The sequence below is a fragment of the Pteropus medius genome, unplaced genomic scaffold (assembly GCF_902729225.1).
Source record: "Pteropus medius unplaced genomic scaffold, Ma_sr-lr_union100, whole genome shotgun sequence".
In the NCBI taxonomy this organism is placed as follows: domain Eukaryota; kingdom Metazoa; phylum Chordata; class Mammalia; order Chiroptera; family Pteropodidae; genus Pteropus; species Pteropus medius.
Genome location: NW_024353517.1, coordinates 10,383,024 through 10,394,524, shown reverse-complemented (window position 1 = coordinate 10,394,524; position 11,501 = coordinate 10,383,024).

Genomic DNA, 11,501 nt, shown 5'->3' with positions numbered 1-11,501 from the left:
GGGTAAATATAGGCCGGCGCGAACCATTCGCTGCGCGGGGACAGGGGAGGAGCAGAAAAGAGGATCCGTTTCGGTCTCCGATGCCCGGCGGGTTTCTGGTCTCTTAAAGGGACCCGGTTGCAGCCACTGATCGAGGGAATGGGGAGACCGGTCTAATCCAGCAATTACATCCCAAATTTAGCAGCATCTCTCTTATCTACAGATATCCCCAATACTGGGGTTACCCCTCAGGAAAAGCAACTTGAATTCTGACACTCCACCTCCAGGCTGAATTGCAATTCATAGAATAAATATATGTCTCCATCGAAACTTCTGGAGGAGGTGGCGGAAAGTGGGATTTATACTATAATTTACTATGCAAAAAAGTTGGGGGGGGGGAATAGTGGTTCTTTCATTGTACGACAGCTTTCTGAGAATGACCGGGTGCTCTTTAATATTTTTTTTTCCAGACTTTTATTCTATTAAAGAAAATAAGAGGGGCAAAGAAAACACCAAGACTTACCTTTCACTACCGTGGAGCCTTTCTCTATAGGTAAAAGGGAGGTGGGTGGTATAGTAAGATGACTAGAGTGAACAATATAGCCAAGCATATAGAGGGTAAATAAGGTGCTACCTGCTCTTAACCCCCAGTAGTGCCCCTGATGGTCTCAGGCCTCAGAGTATCTCAGTTTTCTGAGAGATATATAGATTCCAAGGAATGCTTATGTGTGATCAGAACTCAGTTTACTTTGACAGGCCAGTCATTCATTTTGGATGAGAATTCCTGGTAAAAATTCAAACTACATTTTTTATTTTTTGCGTCAGACAGTGCCCAGCCAATCACATTAATCTTGCTTTACTTGTGTGTCAACTGGACACTGTAGCTTTAATTATCTGACCAACTTGACCTTTGGCTAGTAACTCATTTCTGGACCCTTGAAACAACTTGTTTGCCTCTATGGTCTGCTCAGTCAAAGCAAAAAAATTCTATCTGGAATGCGTGATAAATGCCCAGGTGATCCTGCATCAAACTTTCAAGCCTGTCCTGGAGGACAAGGCTCCCTCCACTCCACAGGCCCAGTCCACTGAGAGGTGGTAGATGTCTCTGGCTTTCATGCCAGATTTCAGAACCACAGTCGCCCCTCCTAGAAATTCCCTGGCCCTCTACCTTTGCTAACTTTTAACCTTTTTTAAAACTCTAACCCCATTCATTTTCTCAGTCTTTGGTACTGAGTTTCAATTTAAATAACTTCTGAGTACCTTTTGGTGGCAGTCCCTGAGTAAGAAGCAGACCCAATTACTGTCTCCAAGAAGCTCCCAGTCCGATGAAGGGTGGATACTCCACTCAACTTTGGGTTTGCACTGGAATGCAGGTTCTACGAGAAAACCCTGTATACCTAGTGCCTGCTACAAAAAGGCACTACTTAATTGTTGAATTAATGAATGAGATATTCATATAAACAAAAAGACAGAGTGAGATAAATTCCCTGAGAAAGACCCAAAGTGTTATGAGAAGCTGGAAGAAGAAAAGGTTAATCGTGACTAGGAAAATCAGAGGTGGCTCCACAGAGGTGGTGAGGTTCAGAGGATGAATGGGATTTCTCCAAGCAGGGAAGAATTAAATGGCTTTCTGGGTATAGAGGACAGCAAAAATATAGAACATGAAAACACATGCACACGTGTAGGTTAAGATGGAGTTTAATGATTGTAATAATAAAAGAAGAAAATTTCCTGATCAAAGAAGAAAGTCTCCTGATCATGCTTTTTGGGCCCTCCTACTCTCTGAGAGAAGGAATGGCTTTTCCATGGCAGACTGGCCCCAGTGTGTCATTAGATCAGGGCTGTGAGGCCTTAACTCCTCAGCTGCACTGATGGATTAATGGAGGGATACCAGGCACAGTACTGGAATGAGCTAGTTAGGAATATAAATAAGCTATTTAAGCCAGAGTTAATTCCTCTTTTGCTAAAATTTCCATAATATCTTGCAGTTGCAATGAAGTAGGCAGTACATGCTCCAAACAAAAATTCCAGTAAAATCACACCAAATTAACCTGTGCTAAGCAACCTTTAACTGGTCCACGATCTCAAAGTCTAAACTCTACAAAAGCAGACATCATGTTCAAGCTGTTAACATTTGCAAATTACTTGGAGATCCAAGGGAGGAGTAGTTGGGATGAGTGGTGAGAGCTAAGGATGGTCTCAGCGCCTGCAAGGAGTACACTTTGGGATTCATGAGGTGGCAGGGAAACCAGTGGTGCAAACTGGCAGGGAGGATTCCACTGGCAAGCAAGGCTTTTCCGAGTATCAGTCCCAGAATACAGGCCCACGGAGCTGCTTCTGTGGACTGGTCTCTGCCACACCTGGACTACCTTTTTAGTAATCTGTTTTCAACCTCAAGAGGACAGAAAGGTTCTAGGCAAATAGAAACACTCCTGTATGTGAGTCATGTTCTGTGCCTGGGCTCAAAGTCCCAGGAAAAGAAATAGGCTGTCTCCTGGCAGCCTGGGCCTGGACCAGCCATTGGAGCCTGCCTCACCTTTTGGAGAAGCTGGCCACCCCCTTAGAAAGTAGAAGTCACTACTGAGGCTTCATTTCTTTAGTCAAGAAAGCACTGTCTATGAGCCCACACCACAGATCTAAGACAGAGCAGTTCCAGAACAGAACCTTGGCAAAGTCAGTTGGGAAACAGGTTAGACACCCCATTGGAGGGCATACTGTGCTTTTTTGTTATGACATTGCCCCATCTACTGGTGCCAGGCAGAAGTGCCACTTGGTGAGATGGTTTCTCTTAGAACCAGATAAGCCTGTGGTTGAATCAACATGTAGCCAAGTCACAGCTGAAAAGCAACTAAGACTCTAACTTGACATCTGAGAGTCAGCCTTTTAGTTCACAAAAAGCTTTCAGGTTGGCTTTCTCCCACCTTATTTCTTGCATAATGCTCCTCTCTCTTGGGCCCTCTACCCCAACATCCTACTGAATGAATGTTGGCTTCAGAGATGAATCTGGAATCTTCAAAGTCATTCAATAAACATTTGTTGAGAGTCTATTGAGGATGTGACATAGTTGCTGGGGATACTGCACTAAAGAAGATAGGCCTTTGCTCTCATGGGATTTATATCTTATGTGGAGGCAGATAAAAAAATAAAATAAAATAAATAACCAAGACATTCTTTAGCAATAAGTCTCCGAAGAGAAGAAAGCAGTATTAGGAATGGAGAGCAGCTGGTTTAAGCAGTGTGATCAGGAAAGGCATCCCTGCACAGAGATCTAAATGAGATGAGGCCAGCCATGTAAAGATTCAGGGGAGAACATTCCAGCCCGTGTGACCAATATGGTAGCCATGTGAGGCTACTGAGCTCTTAAAAGGTGGTCGGTCCAAATTGAGATGTGATGCAAGAATAAAATACACACTGGATTTTGAAGACATAGTGAGACAAAAATGATGTAAAATATCTCAATAATTTTTCAGTAATTATATATTGAATGATAATATTTTGGCTGTGTTGTATTGAATAGAATATATTATTTAAATTAATTTTCTGTTTCCTTGTACTTTAATGTGGGTACTATAACATTTACAACTATATATATGGACAGCATTGTGTTAGGCAAAGGGAGTAGCTAACGTGAAAGACTTAAGGTGTGAAGGAGCTCAGCAGGTTAAAAAAGGAGCTCCAACTTCAAAAATCTCACCGTGTGATAACCTCTTTCTCTGCCAGCCCTTTTGATTCCTGACTTCTAAAACATGAGTTCTTTAACCTCCTCAAGATCTCTAGGATCTACATCAACATTCCTCACAGAGTTGACTCACCCACTGGCTGTATCAAAAATCCCTGGACCAATTTCTGGATCCTACCCTTAAATCAGAATCTCTGCTTAAACTCCTCCAAGACTGAACATATATTAAAAAGTTTGGAAAGCCCTGCCTTAGCCCACTTCATTTCTCTTGTTATCAACTCCTTCCTAGCCTCTTATCCTCCCCCTTTTCCCCATCCAGGACCTTCAGAGTAAGTATCAGGTCCACAATTTCTGTACACCACATCCACCCAGCAGAGCCCCATCCCTGGACCACTGCCGCAGTCCATATGTCCTCTTCTGGATCTGAACTGCTAAGTAGAATCCCTCAGATATGGTAAGCAAAATAATGAAACCCCCTCCCCACAAAGATGTCTCTGTCCTAATCCCAGGAGCCTGTGAATATGTGACATTACATGGCAAAGGGGAAAGAAGATTGTAGATGGAATTAACCAGTGGACTTTAAAATAGGAAATGTACTCTCAATAATCCAGATGGGTCCAATCACCAGGTTCCTTCAAAGTGGAAGTGGGAACCTCGGAAACATTATATGAAATGAAAAAAGCCAGACACAAAAGATCAAGTATTGTAGAAATTTGTTTATATGAACTATCCATATAGATGAATCCATAATGACAGAACTCAGATTGGTGGTTGCCAGGGCCTGGAGGGAAGAAGGAATGGGGAGCAACCACTTAATGCATATGGAGTGAAGAAAATATTTTGGAGCTAGAGGTGGTGATTGCACAACATTGTGAATGTACAAAATATCACTTAATTGTTCACTTTAATATGGTTAATTTATGCTATATGTATCTTATTGTGATTTTTTCCCAGTGGGAAGAAGACAGAAAGAGGGTCAGAGTGACGGGATATGAGAAGGATTTAACCCTCCCTTTTGAGTTTGAAGATGGAGGAAGGGGCCACAAGCCAAAGAATGCAGGCAGCCTCTAGAAGCTGGAAAAGGCAAGTACTAATTCTTTCCTAGAGCTTCCAGAAAGGTGACCATATGACACCTTGATTCTAGCCCAATGAGACCAGTGTTGGATTGCTAATCTGTGGTGATTTAAGTCGATTTTATGGTAATTTGTTACAGCAGCAGTACACCTCCTATCCAGCCAGCCATTTTTTCTCTTATCCTGACTCCATTTCCTCTCCCACTCCCCTCAATGAGTACCATGAATCTTTACCACTTTTCCAAAGCTGTCTGCTCCCAATCAGAGCCAAGAGCTGGACCTGGTGCTTCCTCAAAGAAACTGAGGCAGTTAGAGCAACGTAGACACATCCACATCCATTCTCACTTCTCTCCTTCAGGCTCAGAAGTCTCTCTTCCTTTGAACCTGACCCCCAAATCCATCCTCCACACTCTTACCACACCACAAATCTGATTTCGTACCTCTTTCCATTATAACAATTCAGTGACTTCCCGCCAACCACAGATTGCAGGCTCAGTTTCTCAGTATAACACATGAGAATGTTCAAGCCTGTCACTTGCCTACCTTTCCAGCCTCATTTCTCACTTCTCCTGGCCTTGTAATTTCTGCTCCAGAAATGAAGAATGGCCTGTTCTTCTCACCAGGCTCATGCGGCTGTTTCTTGTCTTCCCACCATTGCTATATGGTTCTGTCTAACTGGAGTAACTTACTCTTGCCATTTCCCCCTGACTAACCCCTACTCATTTTTAAAGAGCCAGCTCAGGTACCATCTTCTCCAGAAAACTGCCTTGGCTTCCCTGACTCTTTCTCCTTCCTCCCCTGTTTGTATCTCTACCTCCATACTTGCCTTATTGCAATATTATTGTCTTTTAACTCTCTGCCTCCTGCACTAGCCTGTGAGTTCCTTGAGGACAGTGACTGTATTTAATTCACCTTTCTGTCTCCAGTTGCTAGCACAGTGCCTGCCATGTCAGCAAACCATAAAAGTTTGTGGACGATAACTATGTGTTTGTTTTCCCAGCAATTCGACTATAATAAACACAGACTGTCAGAATTGAAAGAGCCCTTTAAGACAATCTAGTCAACTCTACTTCCCAGGTTTTACAGATGAAGAAACTGAGGCACTGAGAGTGCATGCACATGACCATACAATTATTCAGCAGCCAAACCAAGATTAAGACCCATGTGGCCTGAATCTAAATTCAGGGCCGTTTCCTTTAGCTAAACATAAAGCCAGAGGCTTTCAAACATGTAAATGTGTAGAATACATGTTCTACATTCTCTCTCCTATAAAGGACTATATTTTGAAGGCTCTTGGGCTCATAGGGGGACTGGGCATGGGCAGCCCTTAGCAACCAAACATATTTCTCCCTGTGACCTGACTGAGCTGCCACTCATTGGGCCCTTAATCAAAAGTCCCCATGGTACTGGCTCTCACTGACACCAAAGAGGTTAGAGTTGAGTATGACTATCATTGGCTATACCCAGTGAGACTTTGGTCTCCCTAGTGGTCAAGATCATGCTAAGGCCCATGAGAGTCTGGTGGCCCACTGGGTTCCTTTGCTATGCTCAGTGACCCTTGACCTCTCTGTGGTTTTCACTTCAAAAACAATGAGAGTTGTATCAGTTCTTATTTCTTAGGAAATAATATAAAGAAGTACCAATGCAATTAAATGTGTATGGTAAATACTTGGGAAATTTTCAAATTGAGAGTAGAAAAGATATTACACAACCTGTATTTTAGTTTGTCTTTTGTTTTTCAGTTTCTCTCTGGGCCTGTGGGGCTGGCACATCTTTAGCTAAGCTATGCAAATGAACTGGCAAAGTAACAGCTCTTCAATCACAGATATTAATTACACTGGCCTCTCTCCAATAGGTGCAGAGTAGATGCATATGGTCTCACCCATAAGGAGGCTATAATCCAGTATCCACTGATTCAGAGAGGACTCAGGGAGGTACTTCTGATATGCTGTAGGGAACAAAACATAGGTGCAGATAAGTCTGCTCTGAGATAATGAAATCTGAGCTTAACACAAAGCACTCTGGGGGCTCAGAGGAAAAAATAACTTGTAACCAAACAATGAAGAAATGAGGATTCACATCAAGGATGGAGTGAGCTTCATGCTTCATTGAAAGATAAGCAAGTTGCTATGGACGGAGACAGAAGCAAGAAGTCCAGAGGGAGGAAATGGCTCACAAAGATGATGGCCAGTGCTGAACATTTAAGACTGAGGCGAAAGCAGGGAACTCAAGTGTACTGAGCACCTACTATGTGGCAGACACTGTGCTAAGTGCTTTGGATCCATCTGGATGTTTCATCTTCATAAGAATGTTGTGAAGTCTATAATATTCTCCTCATTTTACAGAGGGAATGGACTGAGACTTGGAGGAGTTAAAAAACTTGCCCAAGATCTCCAAAGCCTATGCTCTTTGTGTTTGAGTCAAGTTGGGGCCTGACTCTGGAGGGCCATGAATTGCAGCTAGAGGTGTCTCCCAAGCTGTGGTGAGTCACTAGAGGCGTTTGAGCAGGGACGTGCCATGATCAGAGCCAGAGCTCAGATATCCCAGCCCTGACTCACTGAAAGTCCCAGAGCAAGATGCTGCCCCTCTCTGGGCCCTTGCCTCCCTGGTTGTGAGCTGAACAAATACTCTTCCAGTTCTAAGATTATAGGAGGCTGTTTTGGTTTTCTAGGGTTGCCATAACAAATTATCATCAACAGGATGACTTAAAACAACAGAGAATTTTTCTCTCATAGTTCTGGAGGCTGGAAGAAAGAAGCATGCTTCTTTGCCTCTTCCTCTTCTGGTGGTTGCCTGCAATCCTTGGCATTTCTTGGCTTGTGGACATATCAGTCCAATCTCTTCCTCCATCTTCACACGGTGTTCCCTCATGTCTTCTCTGTGTGTGTCCAAATTTGTATCTTCTTATGAGGACACCTATTATCGCATTAGGGCCCACTCTAATCCAATGTGACCACATCTTTAGTTGATTACATCTGCAAAGACCTTATTTCCAAATAAAGTCACATCCATAGGTTCCTGGGGTTAGAACTGGAACCTCTCTTTTTGAGAGACACCATTCATCTCAAAACAGAGGCCATGACAAGAAATTGCAGATGTGAGAGAGGAACAATAGACAAATCAGACATCTACAAACTTTAAGTTCACCATGTGGCCCAAGCCCCAGAAATGTCCTCAACATGACCACTGCTTGCCATGAAGCCCCTCCTTTCATGGGCTGCTCACTTAGAATGTTAGCCACCTGAACAAGGCCCGGCAGAAATACAAAGTCATGAGGGAGTCAAGAGAAGTGAAACAATGAGCTTCGCAAGTGAGCCTTTCTCATTAGTGCCACCAGAAGCAATGACCACTGAAGAGGACCGGAGTGGTTTGCCCCCTCTGAAGGTAGAAGGAAGAGAAATCACTATCCCTGCATGGTTAGCTTTAATACAGAAACCTTGGATCTTAACATTTCCATCTGTAATAATAGTATTTGTAACTAATGATGATCGAATTGGCTAGATGATGGTTTGCAGTGCCCTCAACTCTCACATGACAAAGAGGGCAGGCTATATAGTCTTCTCCCCAAATTACATGGTAAAGGCACCACCCTGCTATTGCCAGCCTAGGCACTCTTTCTGAGACCATCATTGTTTCTGTGTTATTTCAGATTTAGGGTAAGGAGTCTATTAGGCACTTGAGTGGTCATCTATTCCAACACTCACTTTGAAGCATAAATCTGCTTTAGAATACCCTAACACTTGGTTACTAGCCTTTTCTAGACTGGTGGCAGAGAACTCACTACGTTGCATTCTGCCTTTGAATCACTCTGACTATAAGAAGGTTCAAACAAATTGAACCTAAAATTGTGACTCTGTAATTTCTACCCATTTGTTCCAGTTCTGCTTGCCTCATCTTTACTGAGAGCAATATTCTCCCTTCCCTATGACAGTCTTTCATATAAATAGAAATCGGCCCCCACATACCCTGGGAGTCCCTTCTCCCGAGGCTAATTACACTTTCTTCACCTTTTCCTTATTCTCTCACCATCCAAATTGACATGCTAACACTTATTAATATATTTATTAGAGTGATTCAAGTGGAGGGGTCACATTTAGAGACAAAATGTAAAATCCCAGTGGTCAGAAGGCCCTCCTGGTGGAGTAGGGCCTAACTGGTGGTGTTGTTCATGGCTCTGGCACTGGCCTGAGCTATTTAACCTTGGAAAAGTCCCTCTGTCAGGCAGATCACCACTAAAATGTAAGCTCATGGGGAGGAGAGGAGGCAGGAAATGTGTCCAATGCTGACTCTCAGAGCCTAGTGATGAATGAGTGAAGGAATAAATAAACGAGAGAAAACTTGTTACTTCCTATCTGCAGATTTCAGAGCTGGTGATTATTAATTTTACTTCCATCCTCCTTTACTTTGTTTCATTTGCTTAACTTTATTGGGCCTTAGTTTTAATAGCTTAAAGTTCAGAAAAAATAACAGTGCCCTTTCTCACTTGACTGTGGTGAGGGAAAATAATAATTGCAAAATCATCTATGGTTAAAAGACTCTAGATATTCCACATATAACTACAAGATGAGAAAAATTCAGGTTCAAATACAGTGTACGTAGGATCTTGTAGCCTGTATCACCAAAGCAAGGGGTCCTTTATACTTTTCATTGTATATACAATGACTTGCACAAGCAGGTAATCAATGTTTGATTGAAGTGACTTAAATTAATAATCTATAATAACCATAGACAAAGGGCTACTGAATTACTGAAACTCACTCATGTGTGTGAATCCACCTATTTTTAATGGAGAATGACAGATAATAGAAGGGAGTTTCCCTACTGATTCAGTGACTCGGCAGAGACTGCCAGACTTTTATTTTCACACCTCTCAGCCTTAGGCAAACTGCTTTAATGTCCTTGTGGAAGAAGTGGTGTAGAGCAGTGGTCCCCAACCATTTTGGCACCAGAGACTGGTGCTCCTATGAGAACTAATGCCTGATGATCTAAGGTGGAGTTGAAGTGGTGATGTTAGCATTAGGGAGCAGCTGCAAATACAGATGCTTTGTGTGCGCCTGCTGTGTGGCCCAGTTCCTGACAGGCCACAGACCAGTACCCGTCTGCAGCCTGGGGGTGGGGGATCCCTGGTGTAGAGAGTGGGAGAGGACAGCAGGGCTCCAAACTTGCCTTGGAACAATTTTTCTGCCACTGACACATTTTTGGCCAAAGAGTGAAAAGAAAAAAACAGAAACCCACCCACTGTTCCCTCTCCCTCCCCAGACAGATGTGGAGCCCAGATACACACAGTGTGGAGTTGGAAAGCAGAAAGCTGAAAAGTTACTCCAAGGTTTGTTCCTGGGTGTGGGTTTCAGGGTTTGTAACTACATTTGTTTAGCTGCAGTAAATCAAGTGTTATGCAACATCATGAATGAGGAGCACTCCTGTGTTGCTTTTTGGAAGCTATATATGAGGCTTCCAATCCTGAAATCAGTGCAGCCTCCTCCAGGGATCAACTATTTACAGAAGCCTGACTTCAGTGGAGGGATCAGCTATGGGGAGAATCGGGAGGATTTTACCAATCTTCCAGACACAAGCCGGGTGGACGAGTGTTTCCACTGTTGTGACAAAGTGATGAGGGGAGTTTGGCTGGGTTGTTTTGTATCCTGAAGTGTGTGGGTGGAACGACTTCTCCAGTTGGAGGGCAGGGACCTGGGCTGATTCATCTTTGCAATCCCCTCACTTGGGCAGCAGCCAGCACCTTGCTCCACTCTTTACTACCACTTCATACATAGCTGCCTCCTCTTTCTCACTTTGTTCCTCTGAATCTGAATCCTATGATCTTGTCTCATCAGTACTCTCAATTCCCTTTCTCCTTGCTCTTCTCACTGAACTGGCATCATAATCTCTCAACATGGATTAATTATATATCTGGATTCTCACCTGCATCATCCTTGGGGAAAAAAAAATTTGTTCAGCTGTGAAAATTGATATTCTATGACTACTGGGCAATGCTCTTGCAGCGTTATCTCATTTGCTACTCCTGCAGAATAGGAATTATTTTTCTCCTTAACTAGATAAGAAAACTGTGGCTTAGCCAGTTATTTTTCAATGGTAGATTCAAGGAACTTCTTGCGGAAAATATTAAATTATTTCTGCTTTACTTATTTGTCAGTTGAGAATAGCTGCTGCTATTTCAATCTTTTAATGTCAGTATCTTTTTGTCTCGCCGCCAGTTTTGATTAAATTGCCACTTTATTTGGTCAAGATTTTTTTTTGAGTCCATGAGAAGAATGACTGTAGAAACCCAAAGTGTTTGCTTTTTAAAATTCTCTTAAGGCGACAAAATCTAGAAATGGAAACAAGAGTGAAGTCCCAAGTTCCTCACTGAACTCTAGGAATGAGACGGCAGGTTTCTTTATATTACCTTATTATTATTGTCATTAGAAGGTAAAATTCATTTACTTTATGAATTAGTTTTATCTTTAACCACTAAACTCCAAGAGAATGCCAGGAACTATCTGCTTATTCTCTTCCATGGGTATTTTCCATATCTTACTTCTGGAGATTATTTTCAAGTTTTTTAAACATACACTGTTTCTAAGTGGAGAAATGGAAGAAGTCATGTTCTGATACATTCTTTTGCTGATCTGTGAACCCTGCCTTTGCAAAGCCTCGCCAACTACTACATGGTTTGTGAGTAAACCCTTGGGTGTTTTCCCAAAGTTCACTCTAATTCAGTAAGAGCAGTGAGGTGTAATACACAGAGTCTCAGCAGGAAATCAGAGATAGGT